The 24,344-nt window shown below is 41.5% G+C and overlaps 1 protein-coding gene across 10 annotated transcripts in view; it reads left to right on the forward strand.

The window, feature by feature from the left end:
• lrrc4ca (leucine rich repeat containing 4C, genome duplicate a) overlaps positions 1–24,344 on the forward strand; it is a 994,912-nt gene that overhangs the window by 935,794 nt on the left and 34,774 nt on the right. For 2 of the 10 annotated variants that reach the window (XM_043705486.1, XM_043705494.1), the window contains one exon: positions 9,249–9,339. The exons of the other annotated variants lie outside the window; for them this stretch is intronic. The gene's annotated coding sequence lies outside the window, so the exon portion shown is untranslated. The remainder of the gene's footprint in view (positions 1–9,248; positions 9,340–24,344) is intronic. 10 annotated transcript variants of the gene reach the window in all.

Genomic DNA, 24,344 nt, shown 5'->3' on the forward strand with positions numbered 1-24,344 from the left:
CTTTCACTGCCTTCAGTGTAAATTCTTTGGAATCCTTTGATTCCTGAGGTATGTAGAAGAAAGTGAGGACTTCAGATGCTGGAGGTCAGAGTCGAGTGTGTGGTGCTGGAGAGACACAGCAAGTCAGGCAGCATCCGAAGAGCAGGAGAATCAACGCTTTGGGCATAAGCCCTTGATGAAGGTCTTATTCCCAAATCATCAATTCTCTTGCTCCTCGGATGCTGCCTGACCGGCTGTGTCCTTCCAGCACCACACTCTTGACTGTGCTGCACCTCCTCCTGCCCTACCTCCTGTAAAAACGCTATCCCTTATTCCCAATTGTGCCACGTCTGCCACATCTGTTCCCAGGATGACCAGTTCCACATTCTTGACGAAGGGCTTATGCCCAAAATGTCGATTCTCCTGCTCCTCAGATGCTGCCTGACCGGCTGTTTCTCCTCGAGACATGTGGCAAAGCGGTCAAAGTCTGTATGAAAACAGAATACTGCAGATTCTGGAAATCTTAGATAACCACAAAAAGTGCTGGAAAAACTTAACAGGTCTGGCAGCATCTGTGGAGTGAAATAGAGGTATGCTTCGAATCTGGTCTGAGATTTCTTCAGAACTGGGTGGCACGTGGCTCAGTGGTTAGCAGTGCTGCCTCCCAGTACCAGGACCTGGGTTCAATTCTAGCCTCGAGCTGCCGTCTATATGGAGTTTGCATATTCTCCCAGTGTCTGCTTGGTTTCCTCTGGGTGTTCCAGTTTCCTCCCACAATCTAAAATTGTGCAGCTTCGGTGAATTGGCAATTGCTAAGTTGCCCATAACGCGACCACATTGGGAGCAGCAATAGCAGTGACTAAATTGGAGGTGTAGTGGACAGCGAAGAGAGTTATCTCAGATTACAACAGGATCTGGACCAGATGGGCCAAAGGGTTGAGAAGTGGCAGATAGAGTTTAATTCAGATAAATGCGAGGTGCTGCATTTTGGGAAAGCAAATCTTAGCAGGACTTATACACTTAGTGGTAAGGTCCTAGGGAGTGTTGCTGAACAAAGAGACCTTGGAGTGCAGGAGTGAAAGTGGAGTTGCAGGTAGATAGGATAGTGAAGAAGGCATTTGGTACGCTTTCCTTTATTGGTCAGAGTATTGAGTACAGGAGTTGGGAGGTCATGTTGCGGCTGTACAGAACATTGGTTAGGCCACAGTTGGAATATTGCATTCAGTTCTGGTCTCCTTCCTATCGGAAAGATGTTGTGAAACTTAAAAGAGTTCAGAAAAGATTTACAAAGATGTTGCCAGGGTTGGAGGATCTGAGCTACTGGAAGAGGCTGAACATGCTGGGGCTGTTTTCCCTGGAGCGTCGGAGGCTGAGGGGTGTCCTTATAGAGGTTTACAAAATTATGAGGGGCATGGATAGGATAAATAGACAGTCTTTTCCCTGGGGTCGGGGAGTCCAGAACTAGAGTGCATAGGTTTGGGGTGAGAGGGGAAAGATATAAGAGAGACCTAATGGGCACCTTTTTCACACAGAGGGTGGTATGTGTATGGAATGAGCTGCCAGAGGATATTGTGGAGGCTGGTACAATTGCAACATTTAACAGGCATTTGGATGTGTATATGAATAGGAAGGGTTTGGAGGGATACGGGTTGGGTGCTGGCAGGTGGGACTAGATTGTGCTGGGATATTTGGTCAGCGTGGACGGGTTGTACCGAAGGGTCTGTTTCCATGCTGTACATCTCTATGACTCTAAGTGAAAGTAAAGTGCTGCTTCACCTGGAAGCTGTGTTTTGGCCCTTGGATACTGAGGAGGGAGGAGGTGATGCACCTGTTGCGATTGCAGGGAAAGGTGCCATCGGGATGTGAGAGTGGTGTTCGAGGTGAAGGAGGAGTGGATCAGGGTGTCCTGGAGGGAATGGTCCTTGTGGAAGACTGACCTGGGAGGGAGGGGAATGTGCGTCCAGTGATAACATAGCACTGGAGGTGGTAGTCACGGCGGCTAATCCTCCAGATGCTGGTGGGATGGTAGATGAGGACAAGGGGGAACCTATCGCTGTTGTGAGGAGGTAGAGAGAGTGTGAAGGTTGAAGTGCAGGCAATGGATTGGACCTGGGTAAGGGCTATGTCAATAGCAGTGCTGGGGAATCCATGGTTGAGGAAGGAGGTGGATGTTTTGGCAGCCCACTTATCAAAGTTGGCATCATCTAAACAAATACAATAGAGACGGAGGAACTGGGAGAATGGAGCAGTCTTTACAGGAAGCAGCTTGGGAGGATTTGTAGTCAAGGTAACTGTGGGAGTGAGTTGGTTTGTAGTGGCATAATTCACTTGATGTGAGATGCCATATTGTATTCCTTTTCAAACTAAAGTGCAATATTGTCATCCACATCTGTCTAACTTTCACTAGAAGTAACACTCTTCTGTTTTATGTTTTCTCAATGATGTTACGCTTGTGCTACAATGAATAGCTGTGAAATTCTTGCAGTTTAAAGGATCTCATGTTGTGTATAGTAATTTGTTTGCACAAGTTCACAATTCAAATCATTCTTGATTATAATCCAAGCTATAAAATAATTTCTAAAATGGCATCAAGTGGCTATTCAGTTCATCATTTTGAGATCCGCAGAATACTCCTGAGTGGTAGTTTTAAAAGCATTGCAAATATATTTCAAGACAGTATTAATGGTATTTCTTGTTTCATCTCTCCTTTATTTGCTACAGGGCACAGATGGGCAGAATATTACATTTTCATATATGAAGTTCGGTATCAGAGTGGATTAATGGAAATTCCCTCTCTCTCAGTAAATTTCCTTCCAATAATACATTTTTAATGTACTTACATCCATAGCTGCTATTGGGAAACTGATAATATATTTTAAACTCCTGCTGGCTTTAAAACGTAAGAACATAAAATAGAAGCAGGGGTCTGTTGGGCCCCCTGAGCTTGCTGTGTGCTTCAGTGAGGTCATGGTTGAGCTGATTGGAGCCTTAAATACATTTTCTCTGCCAGCAACAGCACCCCCAGTCCTCATAAACCTTGACCTGCTTGTCAATAATAGTATATCTAATTAACACTTGAATATATTCAATTACCCACCTTTTATTACTCTCTCACACTTTAAGGTTCTGAATTACAAAGGCGAATTCAGAAGGGGAAAAGAAATTCATCTCCTACTTAAATAGCAGACCTATTATTTGAAACTGTCCCGCTTAATGCTAGTTACCCCCACAGTACTCTGTCAAGGCCCCTCTGATCTATATATACTTCAAGAAAAAACATCTCTCATTCCTCTAAACTCTGATGAGCATGAATTGGAATGTGCTCAACCTTCCCTTATAAAACAATCCTTTGATTACTGGAATCAATGTTCTCATCCTTCTCTGAACTACATCTACTGCAAATATACCCATGTTTTACATCTTAATCTAAGTGTGATCTGCCGGTGCCCTGTACATTTGTATCAATTTCCATGCTTTTACGAACCACTGTCTCCGGTTTCACGATCACCCATTTCCCAGCAGAAAGGCTAACTTGCCATGTCGATTCTTAATTCTTTGATGTATCTATCTGCTGAGTTCTCATGATTCGCTGATGGGGTACCCATCTCTTTACCCAACAGCATTCTGCAGTCTCTCTCTCTACTTAAATAACTTGTTTTAATCCTCCAATCAGAGTGGGTGACTTAATAATGTTTGATATAATAGTCCATCTGCCAAATCTTTGCCCACTTTCTGCATCCTTGTGTGGACTCTTTGTGTTCTCTTTATGTCTCCTTGGCCAGGGTTATGCATCAACTACCGTTAATTTGGGAAATTTGGTCACCATAGATAAGTTGGACAGAAGGGTCTGTTTCTGTACTGCCATGACGCTATGACTCAAATTTAGACAAATGTAAGGTTTTGCATTTTGATTTGGCAAATCAGGGCAGGACTTACAGCCTTAATGGTAGGGTCCAGGGGAGTGCTGCTTAACAAAGAGACCTTGGACTGTGGGTTTGTGTTTCCTTGAAGGTGGAGTCACAAGGAGAGAGGGTGGTGGAGAAGGCGCTGGGTACACTTGCCTTTATTGGTCAATGCATTGAGTATAGGTGTCAGGAGGACATGTTGTGGCTGTGCAGGACATTGGTTAAGGGCCAATTTTGGAATAATGCATTCAGTTCTTTTCTCCCTGCTAAGAGGAAGATGTTGTGGAATTTGAAAGGGCTCAGAAAAGATTTACAAGTGTGTTGCCAGGGTTGGAGGGTTTGAGGTATAGAGAGAGGCAGGGATTATTTTCCCTGGAGCATTGAAGGCTGAGGGGTGACCTTATTAAGTTTATAAATTATGAGGGACATGGATAGGGTGAATAGCCCAGGGTAGGGGAGTCCAAAACCAGAGGGCAAAGGTTTAAGATGAGAGGCGAAAGATTTAAAAGGGACCGAAGGAGCGACATTTTCTTGCAGAGAGTGGTGTGTGTATGGAATGAACTGCCAAAGAGGCTGGTACAATTAGAACATTTAAAAATCATCTGGGTGGGAGTATGAATAGAAAGGGGTTTGAGGGATATGGGGTCAAATGCTGGTAAATGAGATTCAATTAATTTAGGATTCCTGTTCGGCAAGGACAGGTTGGACCGAAGGGTATGTTTCCGTGTTGTATGAGTCTATAACTCATTCATTATGTGAATGCATAAAAATGAAGCAATGGTGTTTTTCAACATAATTTTCATCAAATATGTCATAGAAAAACATTTATCAGTGTGGCAAGTAATTGATATTCTGTCCTGTAAAAGACTGAAGATGTTAAGATTTAAACAGGAAAGCAGCAGAGATGTACACAGGCAAGAAGGAAGAAATTCCCCAAAAAACATTGCTTTGAAAAATTATAAGTATTCTGCAAAATCAGGATATAAATGTCGTATGTAGCTTTTTTATGATTTGTACTTAGCCCAAATTGTATTGGATATTTTTCTATGACTCTTCTTGGTATCTCTCAGCAATACATTCATTTAACTACATGACATATTTGCTTCCTTTCCCTCTCCCTTCCCCTCTCTGATCCATGATACAAGAATGTACTTAATGAAGTCCTCTTGGTTTGCCTAAGGAATAGGAAGATGTTGATTTAGAGCCAAAGCGTTTGAATGTCTATCAAAGTTGAATGATTAGAGTACAGGTTGCTTAAGCTGTTACCCCCATGTCACCAGTTTAATATCTCTTACAAAGAACTGAGTCATTACCAGACTGTAAACCTAAAAGGTTAATTCACTGAAGTACTGTATATCATGCTGCATTTTAGCTCATTTAAAGCTGTTTTTGAGGTTATTAGCCAATAGAATTAATAGTTTTTCTTTTATGGCAGTGAGATTTGATATTCCTTAAATCATGTGGAGGACCATTTTCACTTGCTTCTGACTGCAATGCTTATGAGTTACAGATTGCTTCACAGCAGCAAAACAAGTGCTTGTGGTTAGTCACCTCTTCATGGTGTCAAATGCAGGATGTCCAACTGTCATAACACATTAACGCTGAAAATCACAGACTCAGGTAGTTAGCTGCAAAACAGAGATGCCAATATGCAGTAATTTCAAAGTATAAACATAATGTGGTTATTATGTGAGAGATTCCCCTCCCTCTGAAGATACATTTGTTTTTCACAGTAGTATAATTAACTGCATCATTAATCTCTCTGGCTGTGACTGTGCTGATGGAAGATTGTATTTAGTCAGATAGCAAAACTTGTGTTGGGAGAGTAAAAGAATGTTTATGGCAGATGATGACCTGGTGTGGTGAGAAAGCCAGGGTGTGTCGTTTTATCTGTTATTCTGGTGGGATTCAATAGAAAACTACAGTGATGCTAAATGTGCCCAGATATTGAGAACATTTGAATTATTGGCAGCTTGAACAATTTAAAGCATTTGTATGAAATTCCCCAGTCTGCTATTTTCCAGAGTATTTGAGACAAATCCACTAAATCTCTAACAAACACAGAGAATGCTGAAAACACTCAGCAGGTTGGCAGCATCTATGGAGAGGTATAGACTTAACATTTTAAGTTTAGTATAATTCTTCTTCAGAACTGAAAAATGTTGGAAAATAGGTTCATTTTTATACTTTTGGCAGAGGGGAGTGTAGTGATTGTAATGAGGTCAGCCAGGTGGCCCTCATAGAATCTGAGTTCCCTGATTGGACCAGATTAACAACCCCAATCAGGGAGCCCTGGCTGATAGATATAAGCAGGAGTGTCTGAGGTTCTGTTTACTTGGACAGCTGGCTCGGAGGGAGCTGGATCAGTGTCAGGAACTTTCCGCAGGTGACTTTGTGATGAGATACCAGCCTCTGTGGAAGTATTTCAGAGGGCAAATGGTACAGTAATCCAGTGTGAAAGATGAAAGGGTTGTTCATCGCACAACAAGCACTAGCAAACATTTTATCCAACACTAGGAGAGAGATAGCAAGCCATGAAGGTAAACAAGCCAAAATGGAAATCACACTAGAAGGAAGAGGAGAACTTCATCAAAGAAGGCATACCTTCAAGAGAGGTGGCAATGAGCAGAAGACTCAAATAAAAACATGATGTGGAGGTGCTGGTGTTGGACTGGGCTGGACAAAGTCTAACAGGTTTATTTGAAATCACAAACTTTCAGAGCACTGGTCCTTCATCAGGTGCCCTTCACCTGAAGTGAAACATCACCTGTTGAAGGAGTAATGTTTTGAAAGCTTATGATTTCAAATAAACCTGTTGGACTATAATCTGGTGTTGTGTGACTTTGGTGAAATAAAATCAAAATACTGTGGATGCCAGAGATTTGAAGAAACACAGAGAATGCTGGAAAAACTCAAAAGGTCCTGCAGCACCTGTAGCGAGAAATAGAGTTAATATTTGTCTGCCCACTAATCTACTATAATCACAGTTCACCGATGAACATGTTCAATAACAGACAATATTTAAGATGCTAACATGTTGCTAAACTACGTTTCCAAATTAAGTTGCTCAAAAGCTATGAAATTTGATAAAGATATGTGTCAGTCTGTTCATCTAAAATCAAATCTATAATGGGTTCTGTTCCAGTTTGTTTTTTTCCACTGCTATCACTAACTGATTGGCAACAAAAGCGAATTATGTAGATACTGGAAATTGGAAATACCATACAGAAACTGTTGCAAACACTCAGCAGGTCTGGCACCATCCGTTGAGAGGGAAACAGAGTTAATGCTTTTGTGTGGATGACCTTTTGCTTCTTCTGAGTATTTCCTGGAATTTCTGTTTTTATGTAACAGCTGAGCATCTGGCATTATCTGTTTCGTCAGTGGTGACTGAGTTTCTTTGGAGTAGTAAAGCATTACGTGGCACTTAGTGTTGCAAGGGCATGTTGTAGATTTTAAACACATTTGAACAAATCACCCAATAGGCATGAAAAATCTAAACATGTGCTATTCCCCTAGAGAGTTTCTTATGAACAGTATGTGGGAAAGGCCAAATTAACACTGCTAGGTCTCTCTAAGTGCTAGTGTTATTAAAATTTCCTGCTGTTGTTGGTCAAGGTTGGGATCAGACAATTACACAGACATAAGCCAGATTTTGATTCCAAATGAAATGATAAATGGCTGCCTTCAGAATTAGAACTAAAAAAACCTCTGAAGATTAAAATGATCAAAATTCTTTTTGAAAAATTATGAAGCTGCTTGGACATGTTTTAAAAACTCCATGACTGTTACATCCTGAGGTGAAATTTGAACATGGACCTCTGTGCTTGACGTAGGGACGCTACCACTGCATAACAAAAACCTGTCTTACAGGATCGTGTGTGTCAGTTGTCTCCCTCACTAACCCTTCCAACATCCCCTGGCCACACTACGTCACAAGATTGGAAAACTCTCATTGAAGTTCTCAAGCATCGTTCAATAAGGCTCCAGTTACTTGAATGGCTTGCCCAACCTTGTGGGCGCATGTGACATTCCCACATTCCAAATTGGTCAATGTGGAAAAGACCTGGAAATCTGCCTGCCAGCCAGACTTATAACCTTCGCTCTCCATTTGGCTCACTTCTTCATGTCAGCAGGATTTAACAATTTAATTCTGTAACTCTTTGACTTTAATTGATGTAACAATCATGTATTAGATTAGATTAGGTTACTTACAGTGTGGAAACAGGCCCTTCGGCCCAACAAGTCCACACCGACCCGCAGAAGCGTAACCCACCCACACCCATTCTCCTACATTTACCCCTTCACTACGGGCAATTTAGCATGGCCAATTCACCTAACCTGCACATTTTTGGACTGTGGGAGGTAACCGGAGCACCCAGAGGAAACCCACGCAGACACAGGGAGAATGTGCAAACTCCACACAGAGAGTCGCCTGAGGCGGGAATTGAACCCGGGTCTCTGGCGCTGTGAGGCAGCAGTGCTAACCACTGTGCCACCGTGCCGCCCACCAGAAGTGGTTTGAATTATACAGCCTCAATCAGAAATCGATGTAAATGTGGGATTTTAGGAATAGAGAATTCAAACTACTGAAAGGAGTAATCAGACCAGTTGGTCTGAATTTTAATGTTCTGCCATGTTTGGAGAAGTTGGCATGTTGAAGGAGAGTTCAATAGCCTGCCTGTAAATGCCTTTTTTGATTCAGCCACTTGGTTTACACTTGCTGGTCTCCCTGACCAGTTAATGTGTGAGAGGGTGTGATGTCAACTCACCTCAGCAACTCCAGATTTAAAGGGAACATGCAGAGTTCTGACTGAAATGTTTCAGAAGTGCTGGGACTAATCAAGGCTGAAACTGGAGAAATGTAGGGACAATATCCAAAGGCTGCACCATAATTCTCAGAATGTACCACCTGGCTATCATGCTGTAGCTCGCAGGAGCCAAAGGGAAGTTTTGGTCCCCACAGATCAGAGGAAGATGGAAGCCCCAGAGAGTAAGCAGGCATGGTTGGAAGTGACTGTGTAAATCACCTACTGCAGTGTCATGCTGATGAATATGGTGTCGGCATGGGATCACTGACCTGATTTGGACAGCAGAGTTGAGTGACATTCAGTCCTCAAGAACAAAACCTTTCCTCCATCTCCTGACCCGTTCCTGTGCACCGTTCTTCTGAACTTTGCACTTTGTAGCGAATCCATCCCTCTTCCTCAGGTCATGTCCTGCCATTCCCATCTGACCAGCCGTCACTACCGCTCATCATATTTCAATGTCACAGCCGTCCCTGCAGTGACCATCCACAAATGTCATCCTTCAATCCTTTCAAGGTGCCACCCACTTACGGGTCTCATTATTCTCTCCTTGCAGAGGAGACCAAAGAACTGGAGGGAATGACAATGAATTGGGGTTGGCCATCCAGTCACAGCCCTTCTGACTGCTGCAGGAGAGAACGCAGTGGGTAAGATTGGGTTTTTGTGTGCCTAGTCAGTGCCGAAGGAGGGATGGGGTCTCCCAACTCCTGATGACAGTATTTGATCTAACACAACCATGTGGTGGACAGCCCTTACCCATTCCTGTTAACTTTGATGTCAGCATCAGCTGAAATACTGTGATAATTCACAACCTTCTCAACTTGTCAATCTGAATACATCCTTCATATCCCACAAGTGTCATTGAGTGTTGATTCTCCAGCAGACTTGCATGAATCTGTCAACCCCCATAGAGAAGGAATGGAATGTTAAAGTGGAGTAATTTTGCAACAGTTAAACTGTTGGTCTGACCACAACTGGAAAGTGGTTTTCAACTTGCAAAGTAATAATCCATTAATTGGGATCTAAGAAAATATTAAATTACTGAGGTGTTGACTTCCTCTCAAAGGAACATGGAATCTCTTGTTTGAGTTTGCATATTTCAGGAGCTCCAATACTTCTAAAAAAAAATGTAGTGGATATTACTGTAATAAACAGCGTGCCAATTCTTAAATTTATGATTGAGATCTGAGATGCATTAAATATGGTTAAACCTGCTTTGTGAAAATGTTTCAATTTTGTGCAGTTGTGACAAAGCTGTGACCTCATCTAGCTTAAGAAGGTGTGTTTAGGGTCATAGCTTTTTCTGTGCAGAAGTGAGTGATATTTATTTTGAAAAATGATGACATTAGCTCGTTCTTATACCAGCTTAAGTACTGTGGTATCTAAAGATTAACACTTTGTTTGTGTTGTAGATCAATGGAAAGTTGATCATCAATGGGGATATTATGAATGATTCTAATTCTGCTTGTGTGCCAAAACAATAATAGAAGGTTTTGTTAATGTGACCGTATTACCTCATATACAAATATGTGAGTGTCAAACAATAGCTGCCAAAATCTGAAAGCAGACCTCAAGAAAGTCTCAAGTGAAATGCTTAAAAAGAAAATGACCTTGCACCAAACTTATAACAAGTTACAATGTTTAAAAGGCATTTGGATAAGTACATGAATAGGAAAAGTTTAGAGGGATATGGGCCAAATGTAAGTAGGTGGGACTACTTTAATTTGAGATTATGGTCGGCATGGACTGGTTGGACTGAAGGGTCTGTTTCAATGCTTTTTGACTTTTTGACTCTAATATAGTTAACTCTTAACTGCCCCAGACATGGCCTAGGAAACCAATTCATTCAAGGGGAATTTGAGATTGGCAACAAGCTTTTTCCGGCAGTGCACACAGCCTATGAAAAGAATTAAGAAAAATAAAATAGTTTTTCTGATTCTGGTTGAATGCAACAGTTGTGAAGTGGATGCTGATAGCAGCCGTGGCAAATATGGCATCAATCATCTGGAACTTGCAGTTCTCCACACTAGTTTCATTTCTTCAACAAATATTGCCAGGAAACTCCTGATAATGAATCATTGTGAGCAAATCACGGGCTGTTGCGAACTTGGCAGCCAAAAGAAATAGATGCACAACTGGTTCAGTTGGCAGATCTTCTTCCAAGGGGTTGCAGATATCAGCAACCACTTGACAGGAGGGTTAGAGCCTTCTGAAACACCAATGCTCAGTCATGTAGAGACAGCTCATCCTCTGTCTTGTGTAGAAGGTGCTGAGGATATTGCCTCCTGCTAGAACTCAGTATCTGTATCGTCTAACCTGTGCGTGGGCTGGTGGTTGAACAGAATGTTGCTGCTCCTCCTGTTCCTCGTCAAAGGCTACAGGTCATGAATGATATTTGGCATGGATCTAATCCCGTGCTGTAATGTGGGCTGGAAAATACAGATCAAAGGCAAAAGGTAACAGAAATATCATTCTCCAGTAGTGGAAAACACCAGCATAACAGTATATGTTCCATAGTGATAAGCCCCTCACCAGCATAATAATATATATTCTATAAGGAAAAGCCCTCACCAGCATAACAATATATGTTCCATAAGGAAAAGCCCCTCACCAGCATAACAATATATATTCCATAAGGAAAAGCCCCTCACCTGGACAAAGCAGCAAGTGCCAGGTTTCAGTATTGCAAAGCTATCTTGCCAATCAGTTGCTCAGTCCCCTCATCCTCTGCTGTGCTGGTGCTTTGTTTTACTTTGCGAGTAGCAAGAAGCTCAGGAAACTTACGGACTGCATAAATCCAGGGTCGAAACTCCACTTAATTAACTTGTAACATGTTCAAATGTCAGATCCAGCTGCTGCAGGATTTCCTAGGGGCAAACAAAAACCTTCCAGTTAAACATTGAAAGCTTGAGGCAGGGAATTTCACGTGCATCGGTAACCCTAGTGGGTTAAAACTCCCCCTCCGCTGCAGACTGCTTAGAAACTTGTGTTTCATTAACTTCACATTCAACTATTGCATTTGTTTTTATTTAAAAGAACATGTGCCCTCAAACGCTACTCTGCGTGGCACCTGACATTTACCCCAGACATGGCAGACAGAAGGAAGTAGGCATGAGCTTTGTGGGCACAGTCTTGGGCTTTCAGCTGGACAGAGTCATGCACAGGTAGGACATCCTGTATCCCCAGAGCCGGCGATGGAAGCTACATGTGCCCAAGGTGCAGCATCCAAGTGCTCTGCCCAAGACCGTGAGAAACTACACAGGTTTGTGAACACAGCTCAGTCCATCGTACAAACCAACCTTCCATTCATTCGCTCCATCTATACAACATTGTTAAAGATCCCTCCCATCCCGGTTTTAATCTCGTCTAACCTCTTCTGTCAGGCAGAAGATACAAAAGCTTAAACACACATACCAACAAGTTAAAGGACAGCTTCTTCCCCACTGTTATTAGACTTCTGAATAGACCTCACAAATTTCAAATCTAACATTGATCTTGCTTTTTGACATCTCCTGCATGACTCTAACTTAACATTCCACGCTCTGTTCAATTATGTGTCTTTGTATGTTATGATCTGCCTGTACTGCATGCAAAACAAAACTTTTCACTGTACTTAGGTACATGTGACAATTACAAAGCAAATCAAATGGAAACAAAAACAAAAGTCCTGTCAGTGAATCGAACAATTGCCACGCGTGTTCATCATTGCCAGAGCCCATGGAATGTGCCTGAGATGTTCGTGTCTGATGTGCAATGTAAAGGTCTTTTGCAGTACCCAACAAGAGCTTGTTCAGGTATTTGTGCCAATTTGCATAGTGAATTTGGTGAAATTTCATATTGTGGTAATTTGGGATGTCAAAAAGGGATGTAACAGGCAACAATGACTATCATCTGTGAACTCAACAGTCAGGAAGAATTTCACCACTCCACTTGAGAAAACATACAAGATGCAGTGAAGGGGGTCTTGTGATGCAATGGTAGTACTCTTACCTCTGATCAGCAGATCCTGGCTCAACCCCTATGCAAAGTAGACAGGTCACATGGTCTCTGAACAAGTCAATTAAGAATATTGATAAGTTGTCATGAGAACCTCTTGACATTGAGATAGGATTTACCAAATATTCTAATACTCATCTCACCATAACCCACATCGCTCATGTCTCAGAAGATCCAACCCATATATTTGGAAAAATAAAGCCCAATTTGGAATACCTGTACTCTTAAAATATTCAAAACAACTTTGCACATCCTTGTAATAAAAATCACTGTTATTTTTGTGTAAAAAATTACATAAAAGCTGATATCTTTTATCTAAATATGGTTTGCTGCTTTGTTGAAGTTAAAATAAATATAATGTCGAGCCCAAGTGCTTTCTATGCAGCATCATAGAATTATTACAGTGCAAAAGGGGGCTACTTGGCCCATTCTGTCTGCGCTAGCTCTCCAAATGAACAATTTAGACACTCCTTTACTGCAAAATGCTGACTCTTTGGATGGACCCATTATTGCATGGACTGCAACAGTTCAAGAAGCAGCTCACCATCACCTTCTCAAGAGAAGTGAGGGATGAACAATAAATACTGAGATGTCCATGTTCTGTAAATGAATAAATTACAAAAAAAGGAATCCTGGGTGGGCACTAAATGTCAGAGTCTTTACTACTGATTCATGCACCTGAATGTATCACTTACAATCTTGCAAGAGAGTAAATATGCTTTGTCTCTTATTTTGCCAAAGAAAATAGAATACAGATACTTTCTCCATTCTGCCATTACTATTGGCTGATCATCTTTTGTATTCTGTTCATTATTGTGAGCCAGGAGCAAACATTAAGGACAAATAGGGAGCCTCAAAGCCTAGAAATTCATCAACACAGTTTTCTGGATGTTTAAAAATATATCTTGGGTGCATGTAATTCATTTGCTTTCATTCCTGGATTGCCATAAGAGGTATTTTACCTCAGGGAAGACAGATGTGGGCTGACTTTTTTTATTTGGTTGCATCTCATTCTCTTTTACATGATTAGAGAACAACAGTTTTTCCATTTTTGCAAGGGGATTATACTGACCCTGATCAGCCTGGTGATGATGATCAACAGTGTCAGAGAGAAAATCAAGGAGATGATTAATAATTTCAGGTATAAGTTTGCAAAGTGCAGCAGATGGTAAGGGATAGATACTTTTATAGGAGGCTAATCTTGCGGGAAATTTTCCAATTTGTTTGCATAAAATCTTACCTTATCCTCTCCATTGTCAGACAGCAATATATTAGTGAATAAGGGCCCAGCTTTATAAGCATTAACATATGAGCAAATCAACATATTAGACCGTAATGAGTTGTCCGTGCCCTGTGCAGAATGAGTGTTGATAATGCTCAGAAATAAGTCAGAGTTGTGCTTTCCCTTGTGCAGCAGTCCTCATTCTATGACAATAACAATTCCCAATGAACTGCCTTAATTTTGCAAGACCAATTAAAATGTTGTTGGCTCTGCTGCAAAAGAAAATTTATTGCTCGATACTGTTCTATTGCGTTACAAAAATATTCTCTTTTTGGAAATCAATATTACTTCTGTAATAATTCTTAAAAAATAATATTTGCAATTAAATATGTGCAGCTTTCCCAGTATGTATGGTAGCTCATCTCAGGAATGTAGTTTGAATATTAAAATATTTTTTCTGACAGTCAGAATTCCTGACAAGAAAGAAGAACACCAAACACAATTGTTATAAAATGGTAGCATATACACAACAAACGCCTTATTTTTATGAATGTGGACATCTATTATCATTCTCTCAGTACTTTCCTAGATTTTCTGCACTTATTAGCCTGTTACTGAATCTATGTATGTGAGTTTTGTGTCAAGATTTTGTCATTATCTCTAAATTATTAAATGTCTATAACACATTATTTATTTGGACATCCCCATTTCCTGGCGTTTGTCTAGTTAGTACTTTGAATGGATTTCCAAACTCTCATCTTCAATGACACCAGTTGGAGTTTCAAACTGTCCCATTCCAAGCCTTCAGCACCCCAGGATATGACTATTCCAGTGTCCCTCTTAGATAACATTAACAACAGTGCAATTAACTCTTTTTCCTTGCTCTCTTCAATTTTCCACTGTGTGTGAGCTGTCGTCAACCTGTTAATAATCTCAACATGTAAATTCATTTCTAACCCCAGGCCTATTTCCAGATTAGGGTTACATTTCTCAAGCTCTTTGAGCTACAGCAGATGTATTGTACATCTGGTTCTGCATTTATCCGAGACTTCAGCAACCTCTGATCTATTTTCACCTCTTCTCAGGACTTCACAACTGCAGCCTCCTAGATTATCCATCGAGCTCATTTAATCATCCTGTAACTCTTCATTTTTGTTTCTCCCTCTTTCATTCCCTTCACCCAGCCCAGAAAAAAATTGCAACTTTTTGTTTTCCTTTTCATATGTTTAAGAATACTGCTGAACAGCAGGTCCCCAGGTCTCAGTCCAGCTCCAAGGTGCGATACTCTCACTCGGCTTTGGCTGCACCAGTTTCTTCACATCATGAGCCTTTCAATAGATTATTGTGCTTCACTGCTGACCCTCATTATTTGATTAATTTCTTTTTCCTGTAAGTCTGCTTCTGCTCGACAAAACTCTTCTTAAAAATTCCATCAGATTGCATTCATCCATTCTGCCTTTTTCGCCCAAAATGACCACAAGCTACCTCACTTGCACCATGTATGCCGTTATTGTTTTTATTCATCCATGGCATTCATTACAGCTATATCTCATTATAGTCACCACAGAATGATCGATCCAGAAGCCAGCTGATTTGCTCCCATACGTATATAATTATTCCCATAACTCTGTTCCTCTTGTTTACTTCAATGTTTCTCTCATCTCAAGCGATACCTTCTTGTCAGACTCAGTAGTCTAATTTTATCCTTTTCTATTGTCTGCCCATGTGCTTCTGAAACAACAATGTGAAATGAGCTATTTTTATAGTAACCATTTTGACTCGGTCTAACAGACCGAGTCTCATCATTAATATCTATGAGGCATCGTTGGTATATTTGCATTAGCGATCTTGCCAAGTTATCTTGGTCACAATGAATGACACATCCTGTGAAGGAGAAAGAGGATCACCTTGTGGGAATCCTTGTGCAACTTTTACAACTGCAATGGGTTTACGCCAGAAATTCTAGAACGTTCATGTAAGCCATGAAGGTAAATTCCCCAGGTCAGGATCATGCTTGAGTTAGAGGCAAGATTGGACATGATTGTGCTTTCCATGACATTGCTTCCCTTGTCGTCTTGGTGATTGTACTCTTGTTAAACTAAGCTTGAAATGAAAACAGAAACTGGTGAGAAACTCAGCTGGTTTGGCAGCACCTGCGAAGAGAAAGCAAATTTAATGTTTCAAGTCTAGTGTCTCTCCTTCCGAACCTTCAGGTCAGAGGACTGGAAATGTTATCTTTGCCTTCTCTCTGCCAAACTTGCTGAATTTCTCTAGCATTTTCTGTTTTAGTTTCAGATCTTCAACATTAGCAGTTCTTTGTTTTTATTAAACATGTTAGATTTTGATACAGCTGGTTCTAGGTGTATCAGGTCGCAAAAGTCTTTGTTGGAAAAAGATGACCCTTCTTCTCCAATTGTATTTTACCAATTTACACGATTGGGGGAAGCAAGAACTGTGTTATTGAAGATGACCTGTATGTGTCAGTTACCTGAAACATGTTGATTCTGATTATTTACTCAGCCAATTGATTTCAGTGGAAAAGCCACTTTGCAGCTCTTGCATGGCTGTTATCTCACATTTATGCAGCAAGATCCTCTTTGGAATTTTTTTCTTAGGAATTATAGAGTGTAAGGAAGGACATTCAATGCAATAGGATTCTATTTAGCAAAATGCTTTCTCTAATTTCACATTCTTTGTTGGTGTACATTTTAAAGATAATTTCCTTCAAAACACAGGGTGGCACAACTTGGAACTGAAAGGCAAGAGGAGATTTTTGGAAAAATGTTTTCATCCAGAGCTTGTGGAACTCTGGAATGCACTGCCTGGGACAGTAATTGAGGTGGGAAACCTCACAACCTTTAAATATATATATATGGATGAACACTTGAAGTGTCTTAACATTCAAGGCTATAGGCTATTGCAGGAAAGTGGGACAAGTGTAGGTTGTAGTGATTTGGGAGTACAGACTCAATGGGCTGAAGGACCTTTTCTGTACTGTACGATTCTGTGCAATCACTTGCTACTTTAAACAGGTTTGCAAGCTGCAATCAACAACCAATTCAACAACTAATACAAGTGTAGACAATGGGCTGAAGGGCCTCTTCTGGACTGTATGATTCTATGCAATCACTTGCTATTTCTGTTAAAAAAAAGTTTGCAAGTTTCAATCAACAACCAATTCAAATGAGATATTTTATAAAATGACAGATTGTTGTTTTACAGAGGTAATGCTCAGAGATTTGAAATGTTTTATTTATTCATTACATAGCTCAGCTGTTCAGCTCTCTCTTAGATCTCTGATTTTAACAATTGCTTCTCAGCCAAATTTTCTCTCCTACCCTGGTTTACTTATATGTGACAGCAGATAGTTATGATATACAGAGTCAGGAAAACTCCAAAACACCGACAGCTGGAGCTATTAACTACTGGAACTTTCAAAGCAATCCAGTAGGTCTGGTGTTTTCCTCAACCCCATTTAGTTGATCTAATTATTTTGATTGATGCAGTTATTGCGTGTAAAGGTTTTTACAAATTGCTCAGTTAATTGTGGTCTTTGTATGTCATGGTACTATGGCCATCCTACATCAGTGTGGTGGTGACGAGCTATAAAGGGCTCTCTTTCTTAACTTTTCCCCTCACCTGAGGCATGGTGACCCTCAAGTTATATTACCACCAGCCTTTTCTCCAATGAGTGAGTAGTTCTGTGTTCTAGTAAGACTATGGCCAAATACATTGGATGGTGAAAAGCAATACGTGAGAAATTTGTCATAAGTTAGCTGCAAAAAGTGCAGTTTGTTCTAAGTTTTTGCATAACTTTATAATACTGCTTCAATGAATGAGCCCTTCTATTTTGAGAAATACAATTACTGTTAATCGTTCCTATCCAATTTCAGTGACAACCAAATGGAACACAGTGTGGCTGGTTTTAAAACAATGAATAAGACCCAGGGGGGTGATTTTCCAAGTCCCTGACACAGACAGGAAATCACTCTTTGCTGATAACCATATTGGAAAATTGCTTGTGTGTTGCCACAATTTTCCAGCCGTTAATTTTAATGGATACAAAATCACCGGCAGTGCAACTGTGCATCCCCGTTTGTGCAGCCAATAGATTGGGCGCTTCACCATTTGCAAAAATCTTGCAAATTGTTCCCAAGGCTCCCAATCCGAAATTGAAGAGCAGTTAATGGTGAACTTCATGTGGTTACCTGACATAAACCGTTAAGTTTGTGTTTGCTTTACATTTCACACTTGACTGGCTGAGAGCCTGGTCTTTGGGATGATTCTTTGACCTCGTAGGTGGGATTAACCATCCCTGCCCAGGAAACAGCAGTGTAGGTGGCTGCAATCAGGTGGTTTGGGATTAGGTGCTTGGCCGTCTTCCTGCCAAGTGAATTCTGGGCTGACTAAGTGTCGAGAGTGGGGTGCTGGAAAAGCACAGCAGGTCAGGCAGCATCCGAGGAGAAGGAGAATCAACGATTCGGACAAAAGCCCTTCATCAGGAATCTGCAGTCTCTCCAGCATCTATAGTCCTCACTTTCACTCCCTGACCAATTAAGTAGTCAATTAATACTACATAAATGCCTCATCCTATTTCGGCCACTGATAGGGTGAGACCAAGGTTGAACTACCTGTCATTTAAGCCAGTGCAGGCAGACTATCAGTTTGGAGGGGAGGGGTGAGGTGGGGTGTGGGGTGCCTCATTCTTTTCTTCTATTCTCTTGTGTGAAATGAACATCACTGACTGGCCAGCATTTATTGCCTATCCCTGGTTGCCTTTGTAAAGGTGGTGGTAAGCTGTCTTCTTGAACTGCTTCAGTCCATTTGATTAGATTAGATTAGATTACTTACAGTGTGGAAACAGGCCCTTCGGCCCAACAAGTCCACACCGACCCGCAGAAGCACACCCACCCATATCCATTCCCCTCCATCAAACACTACGGGCAATTTAGCGTGGCCAATTCACCTAACCTGCACATTTTTGGACTGTGGGGGGGGAAACCGGAGCACCCGGAGGAAACCCACGCAGACACGGGGAGAATGTGCAAACTCCACACAGTCAGTCGCCTGAGGCGGGAATTGAACCCGGGTCTCTGGCGCTGTGAGGCAGCAGTGTTAACCACTGTGCCGCCGTGCCGCCCAATTTGCCTACCTATTTGCTGTAGGTAGATCCACATTAAGGAAGGAATTCCAGGATTTTGACTCAGTGACAGTGAAGGAACAGCAACACATTTCCATTTGCATGGTGAGTGGCTTTTGGTGGTGTATCTGCTACCTTTATCCTTCCAGAGGGAAGTAGATGTGGGTGTTGAAGGCACTTTCTAAGGATCTTGGTGAATTTCCACAGTGTGTCTTGTAGATAGTACACACTGCTGCAATTGAACATTAGTGATAGAAGGGGTGGACGCTTGTGAATGTGGTGCTAATCTAGTGGGATGTCAAGTTTCTTGCATATTCTTGGAGCTATATCTATCCAGGCAAATGGGGAGTATTCCATCAGTCTCTGTTTTGTGCTGTGTAGATGGTGGATAGGCTTTGGGAAGTCAGGAGGTGAGTTACTCACTGACAGTAATTTGTTCCAATATGTGTTAAATTGAGAGACCTGAACTGAGAAAAGTGAGTGACCTCTGAGTGATCTTTCCCGTCTCCTGGTTCTAGATACCTGCTGCTCCCTCTTCCCATGACCGCCCAAGCCCAGAAACCACCTCTAACCCACAATCGTCTTTCTCAATACTGGGCCTGCGTCTGGGAATCACTCACCTGGGGACCAGTGTCCCAAGTAGCAGCCCAGGCTCCACTATGGTGCTGCTGGCCTCTGCAAATGCTGGCCTCTGATTGGCCTGGAGCTCCATGCCCGCAGTACTTCCTCTTCTGAATTTGTGACTTCAACAGAAAGCCCATCAGAAGCCAATCATCTGAATGACTGCTGAAAGGTCTGGTGGATTGCTGATCAAAGCTCGTCATGGTTTCTCTCCAGGAAAAGGGCCAATTTTTTGGTACAAATATAAAGCACACCGACTGAGTGAGGTAAAGCAAACCGACACTCTTACAAGGTCAGCACTATTTGCAGCATAAAGAAAAGGTTCTGCACAATATTCCACAGTTTTTCTTTCCTGGCATTTTCAATTTGTTTCCTCTAAACGGTCTTCCATCAGCAAACAGAAACAAATTTACTTAGTCTACCTCATCAAATTCAATCGTAATCTTGTACATATCTCTTCAACCTCCATGACAGCCTCAATTCCTGTAACATTGCAGCTAAAGTCCTTCATCCCCGAGATCATTCAGGTCAATGTCCTTGGTACACACTCAAGAACTATCTCATACTTCAGTTTCCATGGGCAACATAAGCATTTTAAGAAGGCCAGTGGAAGGGAGGTAGCTAGTAATAAAGACTAGAAAGACTGAATAAAATTCAGCAGTTAGCAAAATGTAATTGGAATTAATGGAGTAACTGGAGGAAAAGTTCAGCAAAAAAAAAGTTTCAGATGTACACAACAGCTTGATTTTATATAGCATATTTAACACAGCTGAATGTTGCAAGATGTTTCTCAGGAGGATTGACAATCAGAATTTGACTGTGAGGCACATAACAAGGTGTGATTGAAATGATAAATTTTCTGGAGCACCTGAAAGAAGAAGGCAGTAATAAGGAAGCAGAAATGCTTAGTAGGGTATTCCAGAGCTTGTGACCCTGACACAGCTTCAATAGCGAAAGGGTGAAGACTGGGGACCGGCAGAAGGTCAGAGCTGAAGGAATGCTGAGTATTCTAAGGCTGAACAAATTATGTTTCATAAAGTACTTAAAGCATTGTTGGTCACGATCTAGGGCTACTCCTGACATTTGAAAAAATTGAATTGTATGTAATTGTGGACATATTTTCCAATGTGGCAGCTCTTGAATTGAAAGCTTAATGCGTTGGTGAGTACACAGACAGCTGTGACTGGCCAGCAGTTTCGGAATGATGCAGTGCGGTCAGACAAATATGAAGCCGAATGCCTGTCGTTCCCTGGAATTCCACAAATCCAATAGATTTGAGTGTTTCTATTGAATTTCCAGTGATCTCTGGGGGGTTAGCAAAGTGAGAACTGGCCGCCTTGAAGTTGTAAAATGGCCATTTCGAAGGGGGAAATAGTTTGTCTTTCACTGCACATAACGTCTTTACAAAGTTGGCAAGAAGTTGAAACAAATGTGTAAAATTAGGAAGTCATAAGCTATGCAGCAAATGGCACTGACAGCAAGTAATGTCTAGCAGTTAGGATCTTTTAATATCTGTGCATCTGTGCTTATTAAGCTGATCCGGATAAAGAAATTTTCATTTGGTGACAGTGTAAGCAACCTCGAGCTAAGTGCTTATCAGGCATGAACACAACAGAGCTCCTGTTGTACAGGAGCTGAAGACATTGTTATTAGGAGTCCTGTCTACAGTACCAACATGCCTTGTTACTTCCTCAGCTTTCCATATTCCACCTTTGTGACCTCTCTTTATTTAGATGGCTGACTGAATTGAGCGTAAATTTGTGCTGAGATTCTGGGCGGTCGACCCGTGAACTTTGAAGTGATTGCATACAAATAGTCAACATTTTGTAGCACGGATCCCTTTTTTCTTCTCTGCTGGTTGCTTAAAATTTTGTAACCCCTTCAGCTCTGCTTTGCAAAAAAAAAAGTGCCCCTCCCCGCCAAACATTTCAAATGAACGGATGCCCTGTGTTATGGTTAAATGAGACCCCAGCTATAAATAACTCAGAAATAATATCTATCTTTGAATTGGCTGCAACTCTTAATTGAAGAGTGTGGTGCTGGAAAAAGACAGCCAATCAGGCAGCATCCGAGCAGCAGGAGAGTCGACGTTTCGAGCATAAGCTCTTCACCAGGAATGTGGGAGGGAAGGGTGGCAATCCCACCATTCCTGATGAAGGGCTTATGCTCGAAACGTCGATTCTCCTGCTCCTCGAATGCTCCCTGACCTGTTGTGCTTTTTCAGCACCACACTCTTCAACTCTGATCTCCAGCATCTGCAGTCCTCACTTTCTCCTGCAACTCTTAATTGTAAAGGAATGAAATTGCATTCAATTTGACAGCAAACTGACCGCGATATCAAGAGAAGGGGAAATTATAAATCAGTCGTGATTTTGTTACAGTGTTCTGAGGAAGGGTCATAGATCCGAAAAGTTAACTCTGATTTCTTTGATCAGATGGTGCCAAACCTGCTAAGCTTTTCCAGCAAATTCTGTTCTTCATTCCGATTTACAGCATCCGCAGTTCTTTTTGCTTTTTGTCACACAGCGTGTCTCCTTGCATGAAACCCTTACAGTTACTATTTTGAGTTTTCCAACTGCACCCTTATCACATGACTAAGGATAGTCGCTCTAGAAAGGAACTTTTAATGGTTCCATGGAATAATCCATGAGGGCGGCACGGTGGCACTGAGGGCGGCACGGTGGCACAGTGGTTAGCACTGCTGCCTCACAGCGCCAGAGACCCGGGTTCAATTCCCGCCTCAGGCGACTGACTGTGTGGAGTTTGCACGTTCTCCCCGTGTCTGCGTGGGTTTCCTCCGGGTCCTCCGGTTTCCTCCCACAGTCCAAAGATGTGCAGGGTCAGTTGAATTGGCCATACTAAATTGCCCATAGTGTTAGGTAAGGGGTAATTATAGGGGTATGGGTAGGTTCGCTTCGGCGGGTCGGTGTGGACTTGTTGGGCCGAAGGGCCTGTTTCCACACTGTAATGTAATCTAATCTAATCTAATCTTGCGCCTGGGTTTTTTTTTTGAAAATCAGCACAGCAGCACTTGCTATGAAAATGAATTTGCTTTATACCATTCAATGCTTAATACAATGGTGCGGCAATGTAACTAATGGGAATAAAATGCTTAAGTTTTGGAGAAGCTTTAATGTCAGTATTTAATCCGAGCATTTTAGTTTTCAGCTCCTTAATATCAGAAAAGACATGGGAACATGAATACAGTTGGTTGCTGGTTAGTTATTTTCAATTAAAAACCCGCAACTTTGAGTTGTACAATCAAACTCTTGGTCAGTGTAAGCAGCTAGGAAAGTTCATTTACTTTCCAGTCAGTGGAAAAGTAAGACAATATTAACCTAACAAATATAAACAGAGGTTTGTATCACATTTGACTATTCAGGTTATGTTCATTTTGTTTACATTCTATGATTTCCCATGCACGATTGAAGACAACGGAAGTTCAAAATTGGAACAGAAATTTTCAATAAAATGTATTCAGATTTATGTTGGATATGAATGCCATCAGAACTTACTGCTAACAAGAAAATGGAGATGTTGCTGAAACAATGCTAGCTTTAACTTGCATTGACAGAGCATCTTCAGTGTAGAAAACATACATGGGAGTAAGGCGTAAGGAACAAGTGTAGAATGTTAGTTTAGGAGAGAGGAATGTATAAGACACTAATAAGGCCACACTTTTGGTCACATTACAGAGAAGGAGGTAATTGCTCTGGAGAGAGTGCAGAGAAGATTTGCTAGAATGTTGCCAGAGCTGGAGAACTGTAGTTGTGAGAAGAGATTGGGAAGGTTGGAGCTGAGATAGATAAGGGGCGACATGATTGATTGATTGCAAGTTGTGAGGTGTAAAGATAGAATGGCCAGTAGGAACCTGTTTCTCTTGGCAGACAGTTCAAAAACCGGGGATCATAGGTTAATGTTAAGTGTTAGAAGGACTAGAGGGAATATGAGGAAAAATGTATTTACACAGAGAGTGGTGGGTGTCTGGAATTGGCTGCCTAGGTTGGTAGTAGAGACAAAAACCCTAACCTCTTTTAAAAAGTACTTGGATCTGCACCTTAAGGGTTATGAGTTGCGTGTAAGAAATTGGGATTAGAAAGGGCTGATTGGGTTGGCATGGACAAGTTGGACCAAATAGCACCCTTCTGCGCTGTATCAGTCAAAAGGTGTATCATGTTCAAACTGAAGTGGACAACAAGGAAGGATTTGGGGCGAGAATTCCAATCAGTTGACTCTAAGCAGTTAAAAGACTTTTCATCAGTGTTGAAGCAAAGGAAAGTAGCATTTGACCTGGATTTTCAATGGAGTTGTGGAAACGCTTATGGCATATCTAAAATGGTGGACAGATCCCAGGTCTGGAAATCCCGCCCACATATCCAACAGAAACTCTTTCACAGTGGAAGGTGGGGTGTAGGATGAGCAGCATATTCTTCCCATGTGTGGGAATTATAAACTCTTCAAGGTCAGTTAATCTTGGTGTTGATTTTAAGCTCACCCCATTTTCGTTGCACCAAGGGCCTTATTTCAGAGTGTGGGAGTGACAAATCTATAATGTCTTCATACTCTTTCCTGAAGAATGGACAAGGTATGTAGTACTGATATACTATTTGAATAGTTAACCCATTAAAAATTGACAACATAACTGCCTGCCTGTGTCTATGAGAGTTAAACAT

The sequence above is a fragment of the Chiloscyllium plagiosum genome, chromosome 16, assembly GCF_004010195.1.
Source record: "Chiloscyllium plagiosum isolate BGI_BamShark_2017 chromosome 16, ASM401019v2, whole genome shotgun sequence".
Taxonomy (NCBI): domain Eukaryota; kingdom Metazoa; phylum Chordata; class Chondrichthyes; order Orectolobiformes; family Hemiscylliidae; genus Chiloscyllium; species Chiloscyllium plagiosum.